We start from the raw sequence: 19,425 nt of genomic DNA, 5'->3' as shown, positions 1-19,425 counted from the left end.
TAAAAAAGATAGGCTTGTAAACAGAAATCACAGCCCAGTGGGATCAGGGTTATAAAAAAGATAGGATCAGAGTGGAGAAGAGACAGTGACAATCTGCCTAGTCAGGAAGAGGAACCTTCCAACCCTCTCTCTTCCTCTGCCCTCTTTGTGTTGAGGGCGGGAGCGGGAACCCTTGCAGGCTCAGTGTCAGCTGGCTTCTGGCTGGTCCAGCCAATGGGAGGCAAAGGTGCCAGACTGGAGGGTAGCGGAGAGAGGCGGGTCGGGGTATCTCTCCTGTTCCTTCACAGCATCTGGGTCTCTGCCGTGACTCCACTTCCTGCTGGACAGGCCCACTGGGGTACAGCTTCTGCAGGGTGATTATGGCCCCTGGACTCTGGTCACCTCCTCCGATTGCCCCTCCAGCCTAGGAGTGGTAGCAGCTTCTTGCTGGTGCTAATCTCACTGTCCCTTGGTTGGTGACTCAGTGTTTTCCATCACCTGCTTTGAAACCAATCCCCTACACTAAATTCACTCCGTGTGATCACAGAAAGCCATTTCTGTATTTCTGGGTGGGCTCTGATGGATGTAGAGGGCTGCCAGGGGAGCAGATACTTGAACTGGTTTTTAAAGGGGAAGAAGCAATATGCTGGGTACAGATCCAGAGTATCCTAAATACACTTGGAAATGTGAGACTTTGAGGATGGAGATCCAGAAGGGACAGACCACCCCGGCAATGGGGAGCCGCTGCAGATTTTCAGAAAGGAGATAAAGTATGCAGGTCATTTAGAAAACTCACCTGGCTGACTCTGCTCAGTACAGACTGCTAAAGAAAACAGCAGAGTGGGCACGAAGCCTAGCTAAGAGGCAGCCACAACAATTCAGGCCAGAAGTCATTGAGGCTTGAACTATAACAGCCTGATGGATAGATATAGAGATGAAAGGACACACCCTAGATATTACACTCTTAATTAACTCCAAGAAAAGAAATTTCTTATTTTCCTGGGACGTAAGAGGTGCTCAATAAATATTTGTTGAATGAATTAATATACTAATAACTACTTTTCTTTTCTTTGATATTTTAAAGAATGCTGCTGTAAACATTTAGTACAAGTTATTGTGTGGACATGTATTCATTTCTTTTGGTTATATACCTAGGAGTGAAGTTTCTGGGTCATGTGCTAACTCTGTGTTTAACTGCTTGAGGAAGTGCCCAACTGCTTTCCAAAGCGGCTGCACCATCTTACATTCCCACCAGCAGTGCAGGAGGGTTCTGATTCCTCTATATCCTCACCAACATTTGCTTTATCTGAATTTTTTTTGCGTTATTGTCACCATAGGGCGTATGAAGCCGTAAGTCACTGTGATTTTTGATTTGCGTTTCCCTGTGATTAATGATATTGAGTGTATTTTCACGTGCTTACTGGCCATTTGTATATCTTTGGAGAAATTTCTATTCAGTTCCTTTGCCCATTTGCAAAACTTCAGTTGTGCCCTTCCTTCCCCACATTTCTCCCCCCTCCACCAGAACCCGAGGTGCTGTGATACTATTTGACCTGTCCTGCAGAGCCTGTTACACAGAGTCTCTGCTTCCCCTTTTCAGGACAGCATGGGGTTCACACCACGCTAGAGCAGCTCTGTGTTTACTGAATATCCTTGCCCATTAGAGCCATTCAGTTAGCAGGGATTTACTAAGCACTTATATAGTAATAGCTGATGTTTACTGAGCACTTATCAGGCACTGTGCTCAACACTTGCCAGGCATTTGTCTCAGCCCTCATTACAGCCCCGTGAAGTGGTGCCACTTCTGTCCTCATTTGTACAGATAAAGAAGACACACAGAGGCTGGCTAATTTGCTACGGTCATGCAGCTAGTAAGTGGCAGAGCTGGAATTCATACCCAGGTATCTGACTCAGGCACCTGGGTTCTGGGCCACTAGACTTTGCTGTCTAGCACTGTATGCTGTGTGCAGCTGGGGATATAATGAAATGTCAGGTGAATCTGTGGGGAGGAAAGATGTGAATACACAAAGAGTAAAACTTCATGCTAAAAATGTAAAGTAATTCAAGGCAACAAAAGAAAATCTGCCATTAACCAGAACGTGATTATTGCCTGGTAGGGATAATGAGAGAGATCATCCCGGACTAGGGTAATCAAGGGAGGCTTAAGGAAGGAGCTAAGATTCTGACTTGTGGTTTTCCTGCTAGTTAAGGAGACATGCTGAATTCCTTTGAAACAATGTAAGAACAACTTGGAGGTCACTAGTGGACTGATGCAAATTGCAGCAGGGAATTAAAGAAAGGAGCAATTAGTATGGACTGTAAAAAGGCATCTGGGTAATCCTCCAGCTCCCAGCTCCTGTGGCTGGAGCTTCCAACAGATGGCCCATGGGCAGAATCCCTTTACTAACTTCTCTGGACACACATAGCAGACTCATTTCATACATATGCATATTTTTAGGTTGAAATAGGCCTTTTCTGGGACTCCAGCTTTTCCTTTAGGAGTGGCCTCTTCCTGCTTTTTTACACACATCACCTGTGATCACAGCAGGGAAGACAGAATCCCACTACAGCCAAGAAGGAGGCACCATCCCTCCTGGTCCATGCAGGGATGATGGAATGGCAAGTATCACATGAGACTTGAGTTGACTCACTTGATGGCTTATTCATTACCTAACGCAGGAAAGTGGCCCCAGCAGGATGAAGTTGGAGAGTCTGAGCATGGAGACAGGAGACTGCCTGCTTGTCCCCTGAAGTAAAATCTGTATCTTTTCAGTCTGTTTTATTCCTTCTCTTGGGGAAGTCCTCCCCTACACTATTTGGTCTAAGAAATTGAGAAAACTCAATCAAATTTACTGTCCTCTACCACAGAGGAGAGGATATAACCTAGCTGGCAAGTCAGATGACTCAGCTGGCCCCCAGGCTGGTGACAGGGTCGCCCCTTGCTCTCCAGCCATCATGGATCTGTGTTACCCATGCATAGTCCCTGTGTCTAGACATCCTGTGAAAGCAAAAGGACTTTGGATATACATTGACAGTTTTTCTTCTGGGAAGAATAGATCTAAAAATGTCTTTTTCTCCCAGCCCTCACCAAACCTAAGTATTTAATTTAAAAAAATCAATTTGATAAATGATAAATGATATTGTTATTCTAATTTATATATCTTTGAGTTATAAAGAGTTGGAGTCTTTTTTTTTGGTCATTGTTTTTTTTGTCCACTTTAAAAAAAGTTTTTTAATTAAAGTATAGTTGATTTACCATATCATGTAAGTTTCAGGTGAATAGCACAGAGATTCAGTTATACATATATATGTATGTGTGTGTGTGTGTGTGCGTGTATGTGTGTATATATATATATATATATACACACACACATACACGCACACACACACACTTTTTCAGATTCTTTTCCCCAGGTTATTATAGAATATTGAGTATAGTTCCCTGTGCTATACAGTAGGTCCTTGTTGATTATCTATTTTATGTATAGTAGTATGTATATGTTAATCCCAACCTCCTAATTTATCTCTCCCCCTTACCCCCTTTCTCCTTTGGTAACCATAAGTTTGTTTTCTGTGTCTGTGAGTCTCTTTCTGTTTTGGAAATAAGTTCATTTGTGTCTTTTTTTTTTTTTTTTTTTAGATTTCACATATCAGCAATATCATATGATATTTGTCTTTCTCTGTCTGACTTACTTCACTTAGTATGATAATCTCTAGGTCCATCCATGTTGCTGCAAATGACATTATTTCATTCTTTTTTATGGCTTAGTGATATTCCACTGTGTGTGTGTATGTATATATATATATACCACGTCTTCTTTATCCATTCCGTTGATAGACATTTAGGTTGCTTCCATGTCTTGGTTATTGTAATAGTGCTGCTGTGACCATTGGGGTGCATGTACCTTTTCGAATTAGAGTTTTCGTCTTATATTTATTTGATTTATAAAGAGTTGGAGTCTTTTTCAGACTTACTGGCCACTTATATTTCTTCTTTTATGAATTACTCTTTTGGATGCTTTTTCTAATTTTCTATTGCTATGTTCATTTTTTTCTTATTGATTTGTAAGAAATCAATTCTTTGTATGTTAGGACCTCACAAATTTGTCTGCCTTAGTATTGCAAATATTCTCACAGTTTGTCATTTTCTTTGGTGCTTATAATGAAATTTTTTCAGTGTAATTGCAATATAATTTATATACAGTAAAATGCATCCACTTTAAGTGTACAATTCAATGAGTTTTGATAAATGTATATACCCAAGTAGCCATGACCAAAATCAAGATATATCAGTAGAACATTTCTGTCATCTCAAAAAAATTCCCTTGTGCCATTTTACATGGATCTAATTTCCATCATTTCAGATTAGTTTTTCCTATTCTAGAACTGGACATAAATGGAATCATACAATATGTACTTTACTTCACAAAGCATGTTTTTGAGATTCATCTATGCTGTTGTATTCTCTAAATAACTAAGAAAATGAAAGGCAAGTCACAGATTGTGAGAAAATATTTAATATGTGTATCTGACAAAGGACTGGTGTCATGGATATTTTTAATATACAAAAATTTTTTCTAGTTTTTACAAAGTCAAACATATCAGTCTTTTTCTTAATGCTGATGTCTTTGGTGTTATTCTTAGAAAGTCACTATTATCCCTCACATTAAACAACTATTTATTTATAATTTTTGGCATTTTTATAGTGTTAATTTTTTTTTTTTTTTTGCGGTACGCGGGCCTCTCACTGCTGTGGCCTCTCCCGTTGCGGAGCACAGGCTCCGGACGCGCAGGCTCAGCGGCCATGGCTCACGGGCCCAGCCACTCCGCGGCATGTGGGATCTTCCTGGACCGGCGCACAAACCCGTGTCCCCTGCTTCGGCAGGCGGACTCTCAACCACTGCGCCACCAGGGAAGCCCTATAGTGTTAAAATTTTAATTGAAAATTGAAACAAAATTACATCTAAAATGAGAACATTAAAATATTTAATCTACTTGAATTACCTTTCAAAAATGTTAGCAAATTATCTCAATACCATTTATTGATATTCCATCCACCCCCTCCCCCAATTTAAAATGCTTTGTTTACTAAATATTAAAATAGTTTAGACACTTTGGTCGATTCTGGTCCTTTTATTCTGTTTTTCAGCCTTGGGAACAGCTGAACACTCCTGGCAGTGCTAATCTCTTTTCTGTTTTGTACCCTGTGAATACTGGCTCCTCTCTCTCTTTCTCTTTCTTTCTCTGTCCCCTCTTTCCCCCCTTTCTTTTTCTCTTTCTCATCCTTTTCCCCAATAGTATGTTGAAATACAATTAAGCCAACCACCTTTCCCCACCAAATCATCTTGATGTTATCTTTGGATTTAGTGAAAACATATTTTTTCCCTCCCAACTTTATTGAGGAGTAATTGACAAATATAATTGTATGTATTTAAAATGTATAATGTGATGATTTGATATACATATATCTTGTGGAATGATCACCAAGACCAAGATAATTAACACATTTATCACCTGTGAGAATATTCTTGATTTTAATAATGAGTTCATGTTTACTTGGTGAGAGTAAGACAGAAACAGGGGTATTAAAGCTAATAGGGGGACTTCCCTGGTGGCACAGTGGTTAAGAATCAGCCTGCCAATTCAGGCCACACGGGTTCGAGCCCTGGTCCGGGAAGATCCCACATGCTGTGGAGCAACTAAGCCCGTGCACCACAACTACTGAGCCAGCATGCCACAACTACTGAAGCCCATGTGCCTAGAGCCCGGGCTCTGCAGCAAGAGAAGTCACCACAATGAGAAGCCTGCGCACTGCAGTGAAGAGTAGCCCCCGTTCACTGCAGCTAGAGAAAGCCCGTGTGCAGCAACAAAGACTCAACGCAGCCAAAAATAAATAAATAAATTTATTCAAAAAAAAAAAAAAAGCTAATAGGAAGTCAGCCCATTACTAACCAATAATTCAGTGGCCCTGATCTTAGCAAGGAGTAGAGAGAAAATGAGCCAGTTTTTTTAAATCAGAAAGATCTAATTTGTGCCTTTCCCAGGATCCAAGTCCATAGGTGAGCCCCAAAGAATTATTAACCATTCACAATAGTTCTTAGTAGTAATTGACTTATTTACACAAAGAATTGATTCCCATATTTGCTTTAACCAGACCTACAGACTAAATATACTTGACTTCAAATAAAGAAGACAGGTTAAAAGGGAGCATTAATCTTACTCATGGGAAAGTTACATTAAAATGATTTCTATGTTACTTTTCAAAGTAGCCATGTGCCATTGATTTTACCCATGAGGCAAGCATGTGAATAAATACCAAGAGAAGGAGCAAACAGAATGCCTTCTGAACTCAATTTTGTAATAGGAATGAGGGTCAGAGATAAAATTATGAGGACCCTAAACAGACACAGCAACTTAGGAAGAGAGGGAGATGGAGAAACGGCTTGCATGGCAATCCCTTCCCTGTTAGTGTAATGTCACTCTCTGCATTTGTCTTTGGGGAGATTATGGCTTAGTTTATTTAAGGATAGGATTCTTATATAGAGTGTTTACATGGCTTAGTTGAAGTAATGGATAAGAACACTTAATAAAGGCTTATTTATGCTTAATAAATTTAAGGGTGTCATTATTGTGCTTCTGAAAGTATAAGGAAGACTGAAGAAAGGTTGTTATCTACTGAAAACTGTTGTTAGTGGGACTTTTTAGAAAAATCTTCATCGCCCCTTGAATAACCACTACTAACAGTTTGGTACAAATTTTCCCAGTCACAGTTTACAAAACAAGAAGTCTCACTTACAAGGATATAATAAGGAGTTTCTTTTCCCCAGTCCTTTGGGTCTGGCCCAAGGACTGGGTAAGCAGCTGTTTTGCAAAAGCTGGCCTCTCTCCTTTCCCCCTTCACAATCTCTGCCCAATTGGCCAGCAAATTAATGAGGCTTAATGTCATCCAGTTTTTGAGTCAGGAATTAATAAACCGTAGTCTCATAAAAAAATTGTTTATATGTTTATGGTATGTGAATTCATACTTTAAGAACTCCATACTCTGTTTTACAAGCAGAGCTTCTGCACCAGCTCTAGCTTTCCCCATGGATCCTGTGGCCTTGTGGTCCCGTGGCCTTGTGGTCTTCTTCTTTGTACGCTGGTGTCATCTGTTAAGGACACTGAAGGTCAACTTCTAATCTCACTTTCTGGTAAATAAATGGTCTGCATGACCAGGATGAACCTCTAAATAGTTCAATGCCATGGAATCAGGTGGAAAGCTAACAGGAAAGTCCTTGGAGGAGGAAGAGAGAACGGATAGCCCATTTTTGACTCCCATGTTTGACTTCCATGGTTGACTTCCAGTTAAAGTAATTGGCATGTCATGCTTCCTACTTTTGTAAGGTATGAGATTTTCAAAACCAGCTGGCACTGTGGGACCTGATCCCAGTTCTTTTACAAACTAGCCAGGTGGGCATTGCTCATTCTGATAGTGTCTGTATCTTGACCCCTTTTGTTCGTAATGGCGACAGTACTGTGTGTGTTGTGCCTCTCACGGTGTCATTCTAAAAGCTGTATGTAATAATAAATGTGATAGGGCTTTGTAAAATGCAGAACAATGTATATTCTTCTAAGGGTGATGCCCTTTGACCCATTCACTCAGGGAGAAAAAAAAAAAAAAGCTAAGTGCCTTGAAATCCAGAGGTCAGAGTTATAGGTTTACCTGTACTTGCTCAGTCCTTCACCCAGCAATTCCAGTATGTATCTGCCCAAATAATGTCTAGAGTGGAAAACTGAGGAGAACCACTGAGCTCCCGGCTTTGAAGTCAACTCATGGGACCAAATGAGAAGAGGCAGTATGTGTGTTATATCCAAAACACTCCACTGCTGCAGCTTCTCCCCTTCAGACCCCACTCCCCACCCGCAGGCCCACAGACTCGCATTCCCCAGAACTTAGTTGGAGTTAACAGCATCACCCCAAGCAGAATGTGTTGGCTATGAGAGTGGGTGTTGGGGACAGGCACAGGTGTCTTTGTAGTGGGGGGAGGACAAAGCAGGAGTGACTGGAGAGCGTCAGAAGTTATCCCAGCAAAGTGGCTTTGGGAAGGCACAGACAGAGCTTTGGGGAGGTTCTGAAGACCTCTCCCCACATCCATGCCGTTGGGTATTAACACTTCTAGCTGATCACAGGTCTGGCCCCTGAGCCCAGTGAGGGCAAGATAGTGGGATGCCCATGAATGCTTAACAACCGGTTTGATGGAGGAAGCGGCAATAAATAAAGCCCTGATTTGTAGTGTGAACCAAATTCTCTGGTGTAAGTACTCCCACCCACCATGGCTGCGTTCAAGCTACCAGTGTGACGTCATTGGACACGGAATTGGGAAAATATGTGCAGAAACACACCAGATGTAGTATTTGCACCGTAGAGACCCAATAGACATAAATAACTTCAAGTGCGTAGATGAGCGTATCATGAAATAATGAGGAAGTGATGAGGTTTAAGTGTAGATTACCCTGTTTTTAATATAATTTATTTAATTGTATGCCTATGTAATATAACTTTTTAATAATGGCAGTGTTTAACAACGATCTGGCAAAAATTCTTGAAATTTTGACACTCGGTTCCTATGAGCCAGGACAAGCTGGGTCCAAAGGAGAAGAACAAAACGCTGAGTGTTAGTGGAATATCCAGCCTCTAACTAGAGTACAAGGCTCCTGCCTCCTACTTCATCCCCTCCTCTGGCAGGACAAGAGCCCTAAAGTGGGTCTGAAACAAACAACTCGGCTTCCTTAACTGTCATAACAACAAAGAATAAAACAAAACAACAACAACAAAAAACCCAAACCTTTACCCAGCTGGTATAAAATCTCCATCTTCATGGTTAACCCATGTCTGTCTAGCAGGGAGCAGGTATGGGAGGGAAGGGTTACAGGAAGGGTGAACTTTGAGATGTAAGGCAGATGAGAGCTTGGGCGTGTCAAAACAGACAGGGACTATCATAGAAGGTTCTAGAAGCCAGGAGTGGTATTTGGATGCTGGATACTTAGACTGGAGAGAGGAAGCAGGAAGATGATGGGAGGAAGCCATTGCCTTCACAGTTCTGCCCTAGGTCAGTTCTGGCACACTTTTGGAAGAACCACATCCCTTCATGAGACTCTTACGGTAAAGGAAAAAAATCTTCTGTGATCTCAGAAACATGGCTCATAAGATAGTTCTCCCAGAATTCAGGCCACAGAGCCGTCCTCAGCAGCCATAATGAGACACAAAATGAGAAGTGCCTGAGGCCTGGGTCCTACTGAATCCTACCCCGCTGAGTGCACATGGAAAGGAAAATGACCAGATGCCATTTCAGCCCATTATTGGTCCAGTCTACTTCTTGAGTGAGAGCAGAGTTAAAAATCTAGTTCTAAAAATGACATTGTAATCTGTGTCCTGGAATAATCACACCTATCTGAAGCCAGCGTGCATGCGTGTGAGTGTGTGTGTGTGCGTGTGTGTGTGTGCGTGTAGGGTGGGGTGAGAGAATGAACACTGCCTTGCATGGATATGCAGCAGTGATTTTCTTTCCCACTTTATGTTTTCTTTTTACCCACACTGGAGGGTGGGGGAGGAGGGAGACAGGCACCAGCACTGCTGAGTCCCTTCAGGACCCGGCCCCTTCCATGTGTTATCCATGCAGTGCTCACCAGCCTCTGAGGCCGGCAAAGTCTAGCAGCCAGGAACAGGTAAAACTGTGTTTTAAACTTATTTATTGGACACCAAGGCCACTCTCTTTTCCCCATGCTCTGTGGCTGCTAATCACGTCCTTCACAGATCAGACCAGAGATGTCCGGAGCTGGGTCATACTCATCTCAGTACACCCAGCCCCAGAATGGTCCCCATCACAGAGGAGAGTTCTACCAATTCATGTTGAAGGTATAGTGATTTCAGAGCAAAGACAACATCTCAGTGTTTGACTCACAGAAAGTTAATTGGGAAGAGACGCCACAGTCATCCTAGATTTAGTGATACCCCTTAAGAGTCAAGACATAAAAACAGAAAATGGCGGACACAAATCCCTGCACCTGTATTTACAGGTATTGGCTTATTTGTAAATGTGGCACTGCTTGTCACCATTCCTCAGAGCACTTTGAAGCCAGATGCCCTTTGATGACAAAGTTGTATTAGATTGTACAGCAGACCATGTCTGTTTTTGCCTTTGGGGTACAGGGATGCTTAATACTTTGAGAAAAACCTAATAAAGGCATAGCTAGATTGACAAAGATAGAACTTGGTGGGAAAGAATGTTTCTACTACAGAATTATTTACCATGGGCTTCCCTTAGATCTTCGTAGTCCAGAGTATGTTTAAAATATGAATCAGGGCTTCCCTGGTGGTGCAGTGGTTGAGAGTCCGCCTGCCGGTGCAGGGGACACGGGTTCGTGCCCCGGTCCGGGAAGATCCCACGTGCCGCAGAGCAGCTGGGCCCGTGAGCCATGGCCGCTGAGCCTGCGCGTCCGGAGCCTGTGCTCCACAACGGGAGACGCCACAACAGTGAGAGGCCCGCGTACCACACACACACAAAAATATGAATCAATATCCCCAGGCTGAATTACACACCACTCTTCAGTGGCACATCTGAGTTAAGGGAGCCACAGAGACCTCCATCAAATCTACACCAGCTCCGGCCCTGTGCTGGGCCCGTGAGCCTCAGCCCCTGAGCTGAGGGGCACTCAGCTCTCCCCTCCTGCACTCACCTTTCTCTTCTCCAGGAAGAGACATGTCCTCTCAGTTGATTCCCAGGAAGCCTGGGGACAAGCTGGCTGCCCCTGAAAAGGGAAATTTGAGTGGAAGAAAATAGACTAGGGGAATCTAAGGGGTTGAGTGGAAGGAATTGTGACATCTGCTAAGAATGCCACTGCGTCCCAGGAAACCCCCAGCACGGAAGTGAGGCCCGCTCTGTGGGACTGGGGATTCTTGAGGGAGAAGAAACACGGTCCCCGTGACGTCAGAGCCCCCACCTGTTTACACCAACTGGTTTCCACCACCCAACGGGGTAAATTGAGCTGCATATTTGATGAGGAAGTGGAATGTGAGAATTCTCATTATTGACGTCAAGCTTGCCTTTCATTTTATTTATACCCGTGACATTGTGACACGGGATCTAAGTTTCCATTGTATTTTTTACCTCTGTTAGGACGCGAGTGATGATAAGTAAATTTGTGCCGGGGCCTGGAAAACAATATTTTCAATTAATTTGAAGCCAGGGTCCCTGCAAGATTCGGTGTCTCTGCCTTCCCACCTGCCCGCCCCTCCCTTGAACTGCTCAACTGACCACTGCAAAGGGCGGAAGGGACCATGCTCCTACAGAGGACGGCCCCCCCCCCCCCGGGAAGTCAGATCTTGAGGCATCCAGCTGCCCACTCCTCACTGGTGACAGGCTGTTCCTTCCTGGCCCAGACGCTGGAGGGAGGCCAGGGAGCAGTGAGGCCGCTCGGCAGCCCCAGCGCAGAGCCCCGGCCACTGTCTGCACATGAATCTGGGCTCTGGCGCCAGGAGCGTGGCTCCGGGTCCCTGATCCAGAGCTGCCTGTGCAGAAACCACGGTGCCCTGGTGGGCCCCACTCCTTCTGTCCCTTAGGGGCAAGGCTGGGTCAGGAGCAGAGATGGATCTGGAAGAAATGACAGGAGCAGTTAGGGCTCCTTGACTGGGGCAAGTGTGAGTTATGTCCCCATGTGCCAAAGCGGCCTTTGGAGGTGTGCCTAGGATGGAGGAGAGAGTGGCACATGTGTCCGGCAAGTGAACAGGGTGGGCGGTAGCCCCAACTCCTTGCTGGAGGCCCAACCCTACGAACAGCCTCCCTCCACTACCTCCCCGGCCTCCACTCCAGACGCAGTGTCTGTAGCATGGGGTCCTGTCCTGCCCTGAGATGAAAACTCCGCCTAGGTCCCTGCAGACCTGCCACTATTTCAGTAGGGCCTCCTGCCACCAGCTTTTCAACAATGTTTTCCAGCCTCTGACCCCGGAGAAATCTCAGCTTCCTTGTACTCAGTTCAGAAGATGTTTGTTTTTCAGGATCGTGATGCAGACATCTGATAAGGGAGGCCTCAGGCCTTCCACGCTAGTAAACTAACAGAGTCTGAGGATCTAAAAACCGAGAAGCCCAAGGACAACCACGCCCTGAGAGGTGGCAGAGTGCCAACTCCTGTCACCTGAAATCTTCCAAGACTTTTAGAAATGGGTGTCAGTGAGTTTTCACTACCTTTACTTTCCATACCTTGTTCGTTTTGCTTTTGAAGCGAAGGTTTCCAGTAGCACTAACAAAACTGGATCTGTGTTTTATTGAATCTACTGTAGATCGTAGCTTGACTTGGTGTTGCCTCCTACTTGTGTGTCACTTTTCTCTGTCAATTTAGGTAAAAATGGCACAGAGTAAACTGTTGTCTAGAAATACAGTGTGGGAAGCCAGAGAGAACATCTCCACAGCTCTCCTGGTATCTCACCCCTAACTGACCCATAGGGAAGGAGTTGCTTGGTGCGGAAGGGCCCGTCTTCACGTGCAGCAGCTTAGGGCCAGGTCTTTAGAATTCCATCTGCAACAGCCCACCCAAGACCCGCTTCTGAAAGCCTGTGTCTGTTAAAGCAGCCTGTCTCAAACGCTTCCCATGGGCGGTTATATCAAGCACTTCCGACTAGGTGCTGGGGTGGAGGTGAGGGCCAAGGGCAAGGAGTTATGAATGAGACACGGGCCATTTCCATCAGCCAGAAATTACGGAAGTAACACAAGGCTGCGGGAAGTAAAAGTCTGGTGGTAAGGAAGGCCTAAGTGGACTCCATGGGCTCAGAATATAACTGGACAAGCTCTGAGTTTCATATTGGGATATTGGTGTCACTTAGACATCCCTTTCCCAAGGCTCATTGGAGGGTTGTTTGGAACAAGTGCATGAAATTTGTAGTCAGGCAGTCTGGGGTTCAAGTACTTCCTTATGAGTTCTGTGATCTTGGGAAGGTACTTAAACTCTCTAAGCCTCAGTTTCCACATCTATAAAAGGGAGATACAGAGCTTGTCACTTAGGATTACTGTGGGGACTGAATGAGATTCGGAAGACAAGCATGTCCGCAGCATTGAGCGTGTAGTATGGGCTTCCTTGCCTTCCGCATTCGGACTGGGGATGGGAGAGCCCCACAGAGGGTCTGCTTTTTTTCTTTTTTAATTGAAGTCTAGTTGATTTACAATGTTGTGTTAGTTTCAAGTGTACAGCAAAGTGATTCAGTTATACCTATGTGTATTCTTTTTCAGATTCTTCTCCGTTATAGGTTATTACAAGATATTGAATATAGTTCCCTGTGCTATACTGTAGGACTTTGTTGTTTATCTATTTTATACATAGTAGTGTGTATATGTTAATCCCAAACTCCTAATTCATTCCTCCCCCTCCCTTTCCCCTTTGGTAACCATAAGTTTGTTTCCTTTGTCTATGAGTCTGTTTCTAAATAAGTTTATTTGTATCATTTTTTTAGATTCCACATATAAGTGATATCATGTTATATTTGTCTTTCTCTGACTTACTTCACTTAGTACAATAATCTCTAGGTCCATCCATGTTGCTATAAATGGCATTATTTCATTCTTTTTTATGATTGAGTCCATTGTGTGTATGTATGTGTATATATGTATGTTTGTGTGTATGTATGTGTGTGTGTGTATATATATATATATATATCTCACATCTTCTTTATCCATTCATCTGTTGATGGACATTTAGGTTGCTTCCATGTCTTAACTATTGTAAACAGTGCTGCTACAAACACAGGAGTGCATGTATCTTTTCGAATTAGAGTTTTCATCTTCCGGATATATGCCCAGGAGTGGGATTGCTGGATCATATGGCAACTCTATTTTAAGTTTTTTTTTTTTTTTTTGCAATACGCGGACCTCTCACTGTTGTGGCCTCTCCCGTTGCGGAGCACAGGCTCCGGACGCACAGGCTCAGCAGCCATGGCTCACGGGCCCAGCCGCTCCGCGGCATGTGGGATCCTCCCAGACTGGGGCACAAACCCGTGTCCCTTGCATCGGCAGGCGGACTCTCAACCACTGCGCCACCAGGGAAGCCCCAGAAGGTCTGCTTTTAAGTCTTGGCCTAGCCAGGTGGTTCCACTTTTCTGAGTTATCTTTGGGATGGGCTGTGAAGGTTGGGAATCTGTGTGTGGACAGAACGGATATGACTGTGCTGATTAAGATGTGGGGCGAAGGGGCAGGTAATCCCCTGGATTCAGGGACACAGCGTGGGGAGAGGGATTGTCTTCATGAGTAGGCGTTGGAGGAGACGAGCTGAGGGACGTGGAAATATACGTGGCTAACCTGATCCTCACCGAGCTCTCCCAGGAGGAGCTGGGTTGGGGCAGAAGAGTCCTCTGCCAGGACTCTTCTGCCTTGGAAGTTCACGTGAACCTGTTTTTGTCTTGGGGTCGTGGGTGGGAGGGAGGGAATACTGAGGGCCCATAGTACACTCTACCTTGAGCCAGAGTCCCCAGGACAAGCCCTGAGGCCCTTCTCCTGTCCACCAACCCCTGTCGTGGCCCCCAGCAGCCAGCTACCCATAATCCCCTGGGAGTCATTCTGGGTGTCCCTGCGTCATGTGAAGGCTTGGCCGGGATAAGCATCTAGTGACACTGCTGTCAGCAGGGATCTTTCATCAGCCAGGGGGAGAAAAAATTTAAAAGTTATTTTTGTGAGGAAATTGAAATCCAAACATCATACCTATCTAACCGAGCCAAGGTGGAAAGTGAACCTTGATTCCATATTATACGCATTAGACCTGAAATAGAAGAGTGAATTTTTGGGTTAACAGAGCCGCTGAGGCATCTGTGCTAGCTTCAGTGACTCCAAGCAAAAAGCAAGAGTGGTCAAAGTCTACCGAGACCCTGAAAATCTCACATAGTTAAAAATTTTGTTCTCTTCCCAAGCTACTGATAAACAACAACTACCTAAATCTCTGGATCCACCCCCACCCCCTCCACTGCCACACACACCCTCTTATCCATGTGGCTTCTCAGCAATGGAAAGAAAAGAGAGGCTGAGACACAGGGGGTCATGGGTCCTCTTCACTCTATGTGGTGAGTAAGTGAAGCTTGGCTGTCTTTTATGCTGTGTCGTTCATGACTAGAGGCAAAAGCCCACATGGTGGGCTCAAGAAGGACTCTGGAGCCTCACAGGCAGGTTGGCTCGTGGGCGGGCTATGGTTAGAAAAAACTGACAAATGAATAAGCATCGCTCGAGTACATGCTATGTGGCACGCACAGTGTAAAGCTTTGGGTAGACATGGTCCCTGCCTTCATAGAGCTCAGAATCTGGTGAGGAAGATAGATTTTAAACAAAGAAAAATGCTAACAGTTATATAATTTGCAGATTGTGATAAATGAATAGCTCTCATGAGAGAGAATAACCGTGGGGATGTAATAGAGACTGGGGAGCTGGGGTCAAGGAAGGTCTCTCTGAGGAAGTGACAGTAAAGGTAAAGCCTAGAACAGTGCTGCTCAGATTTTAATGTGCATCAGAATCACCTGGAGAGTTTGTTACAAAACAGGTTTCTGGGTCCCACCCCCAGAGTTTCTGATTCAGTAGGTCTGAGGTGGGTCCCAAGAATTTGCCTTTCTAATAAGTTCCTAGGTGATGCTGAGGCTGTTGGTTTGGAGACCAAGCTCTGAGAACCACTGGCCTGGAGGATCTATAGGAATTAGCCAGGTGAAGAGCGTGGAGGAGAAGACCAGTGAGCGGAGGGAGAAGCGTGTGCCAGCACCCTGATGTGGGAAAGATCTGGGAGCTTCAGGTAATGGAACGGTCAGTGCCCTCAAGGCAGTATATTAATGGACCAGTGGCTTGAGGTGATGTTAGAGATGAACCTGACCCTCATCCCCATCCTGAAACTCACCCTAACAGAGCTACTGCCAGTGGTAGCATTTCTAAGGATGATGGTTCCATTGACCCTTGGAGATGTCCTGCTGCCACGTGGGGCTAGTGGAGCTGTGCTGGCCCTGAGATACTGTGAGACTAATGTGATAATGTATGCAAAGGGCTGAGCACAGATCAAATGCCCAGTCCATTCTAGTATTCTTTCCTCCCTCTATTCCCTGGCTTGAAACATGGCCCTGTCTCAAGTTCCCTATTTTAGCTAGAGGGACATGTTGCTAAATTGATGCTGTCCTGGAGATGCAAGCAAAAAGAGTTCATGTGGAAGGAATCCATGGTACCTCAACTGGGATCTGGTTCAATAACTATAGATAAGGAATCTGGATACCACTTCCAAAGGGCAGGTGTATGTGTGTGTTTTCCTACATCTCATGCAATTTATAAATGTCGCAGGATTTTAAGCCAAGGAAAGCATGGGTTGGGTTTCTGGAGCCAAAGTGCACAGTTAGCATTAGGCCAATTCAATTCTGAGTACATTTTTTGAGTCCTCACTCTGTGCCAGGTGCCATGCTAGGTGCTGGGAAGACAGACGTAGGTGATCAAGGCTGGGTCCCTGCTCCTGAGGAGCTCCTAGTCTCACTGGGACATGGATACAAAAATAACGCAGAGCGGTGGGATAAAAGCCATAACAAAGTTCTGTACAAAGGGCAATAAAAACTCAGGAGAGAGAGCAGTTCTGCCTGGGGAAGACGGAGGTCACAGACAGTAAGTGACATCAGAGCCAAGCCTGGAAAGGAAATATCTAGAGAATGAGCAGAACTGAAGGATAAATGAACAAATCTTTAAGAACTTTTTTGTTATTGTGTTATGCTCTGACCTAAGTCGTCATTATGAGCTACTAAGATACATGGCCACATGGTGTTGAGTTTGATTTAAAATATTGCATAAACCGTTATATATAGAAACACATATGGAAACAATCTGAAAATATTTCTCTTCAAATATAGTGCCATTTGCTTTTATGAATTTGCTATTTCTGGATGAAAATGTGAAATATGGTTTGGTCTTCTGAGACTCAGAAGAAATTATATCACTATTCCAAGTGAAAATAATTTTGGTGGTTAATTCATACATTTATTTAGTCAGTCGACAAACATTTAGTTAGAAATTTCAGTTTTTGGGTTTTTTTTGCGGTACGCAGGCCTCTCGCTGCTGTGGCCTCTCTCGTTGCAGAGCACAGGCTCCAGACTTGCAGGCCCAGCGGCCACGGCTCACGGGCCCAGCCACTCTGTGGCATGTGGGATCCTCCCGGACTGGGGCACAAACACATGTCCCCTGCATCAGCAGGCAGACTCTCAACCACTGTGCCACCAGGGAAGCCCCAGAAATTTCAGTTTTTGGAGCACTGCAGTGGAGGCAACAAAGATATGTAAGACATTGTCCTGCCCTCAGGACTCTTCAAGCCTTAGGAGTGAGAAAAACACCTGAGTAGTGTTTTTATTCTAACACAAGTGAGTAGTAAGTGGTACGAATGAGTACAGACAAAATGCTCCAAGTATTTAGAGGAAAAAAAGTTATTTTCTGATCAGGAAAATCATAGAAAGCTTGACCATTTATGGAGAAGCCATTTGCACTAGACCTAGTAGGGTGGGAAGGGATTGGACATACAGAACCGAGGCAGGGGGAGAGGTATTCCAGGCAGAGGCAGGTTTGTGATCAAAAGGAGAAGGAGGTCACTTGGAAGCTGCACTTTGTCCCATTTAGGGTGTGACGTGGGGAAAGAGCTAGAATTGGTAGATGTCAGCCTCACAACCAAAGTTTGAACTTGATTCCACTAGCTGTGACTTCTTGGAATTTGAAATGCCAAGCATTTGTCACTTGTTTCCTCGTGCGCTTGTTTTCGTTGGCATCTCAGGCCTAACCTTTGTCTTGGCATAATTTTGTCCAACCCATAGGATATATTTTAAAAAATCAGTCTGTGGGGCTTCCCCGGTGGCGCAGTGGTTGAGAGTCCGCCTGCCGATGCAGGGGACACGGGTTTGTGCCCTGGTCAGGGAAGATCCCACATGCCGTGGAGCGGCTGGGCCCGTGAGCCATGGCCGCTGAGCCCGTGCGTCCGGAGCCTGTGCTCCGCAACGGGAGAGGCCACAACAGTGAGAGGCCCACGTACCAAAAAAAAACATCAGTCTGTGTAGGCTGGTAGTAGTAAAATCTCAATGTGGCTCCAATAGCTGTAAAGGCCGCAGGTTGAAAGTAGACCCTTTTCTTTAGGAATCTGTGACTCTGCCTCTGGAGGTTGAAAGAAATGGGTTCTGTACTGGAGTCCCTTCAGGAAACTGTGAAGGCTTGCCCTACAAAGGTGTGGATGGGTGTGGGCAGGCTTCCGGGAAACCAACAAGGGATGGTGTAGTTTCCATGGGCTAGTGAGAGCCGAGAAGCTATTACCACCCAGAGGCCAATAGTAACACGCCACTAGGAGGATGGTAACGGGCACAGAGATGCAGCAGATGCTGGGACTGAGAAAGCTCTGTGCTGCTATGGAGACACACAGCTACTGCCCTGCTCCCATCCTATGCTGGTACCTCCCCTTGCTGAACCCAGCTCTCGCGAGCCAGAGACCAAGGGGCCCATGATGTATTCCTTACAGGTCAGCCTCCCAGGGCACAGGGTCGGGGAGGAAGGATAGAGAGCCCATCTGGAGGGGCAAACAGAGACTATCCAGCACAATCCTTTTTGGCTTTTGAATATTTTTAGCTTTAGTAATATGATTCCAAAACAACCCAAACTACGAAAAGCCTTCATTTAACAAATATGTTCCAAACACCCCTATGGTTCTCAGGAATTTAAAAGAATTAAGAAACACAGAAAATAGATTGGATGGATAGATGAATGCATGGTTGGCGAAGGAGTCTTTGGCTGGGACAATTCACTAAATAGTAACTCAGCTAGATTGCGAGGTTGGTGAATACAGGGATTGGGCTGGGTTTCTTCATCGTTGAATCCTCGATGCCCAGTACTATGCCTGGAGCTTAGTAGACCCCGATAACTGTTTATTGGAATAACGTGATGGATGAAACATCAAGAACACCAAGCAACATAAATGTGAGTCTGGGGTCTTAGGTCAGGGGAACCCAAAGTTAGGGTCAGGACCTAACATTCTCAGACCCAGGAGAAGCAGGTAATGACAGTGTTTATCTTTCTGCTTCTAGTACTTTTTAGGTCAAAGGACCTCCCAGGATCAAAGGCCATTTAATGGTGTTGGGGAGATAAAGGATAATCTTTCCTTTCAATCTTTCAATCTTTTTCAGCAGGTTAAAAGAGCAACATTATAACGCCTGCATTCCAATCTCAATTCATTCATTCATTTATTCATTTAGTGACTTAGCCCTCAAGGAGCTTAGTCTGGTAGGAGCCACAGACATGACACAGGAAACTGCAGTGCTACTGCTGGCTACACAGAATGCAGGCTGCTGTGGGAGCAATAGGGGGGCACCCTACACGGGCTGGAGGTCTCCCAGTAGGAAAGTTGGGTCCTGAAGGAGTATCCCACCTGTTTATTGCTGGCATCCACCCATGC

At 44.9% G+C, this 19,425-nt stretch overlaps 1 protein-coding gene across 5 annotated transcripts in view; it reads left to right on the top strand.

The window, feature by feature from the left end:
* Positions 1–19,425, top strand: part of PDE8B (phosphodiesterase 8B) — a 385,418-nt gene that overhangs the window by 68,850 nt on the left and 297,143 nt on the right. The gene's annotated exons all lie outside the window — the stretch shown is intronic.

The sequence above is a fragment of the Orcinus orca genome, chromosome 3 (assembly GCF_937001465.1).
Source record: "Orcinus orca chromosome 3, mOrcOrc1.1, whole genome shotgun sequence".
Lineage (NCBI taxonomy): Eukaryota > Metazoa > Chordata > Mammalia > Artiodactyla > Delphinidae > Orcinus > Orcinus orca.
This window is presented reverse-complemented; position numbering and strand designations above follow the sequence as displayed.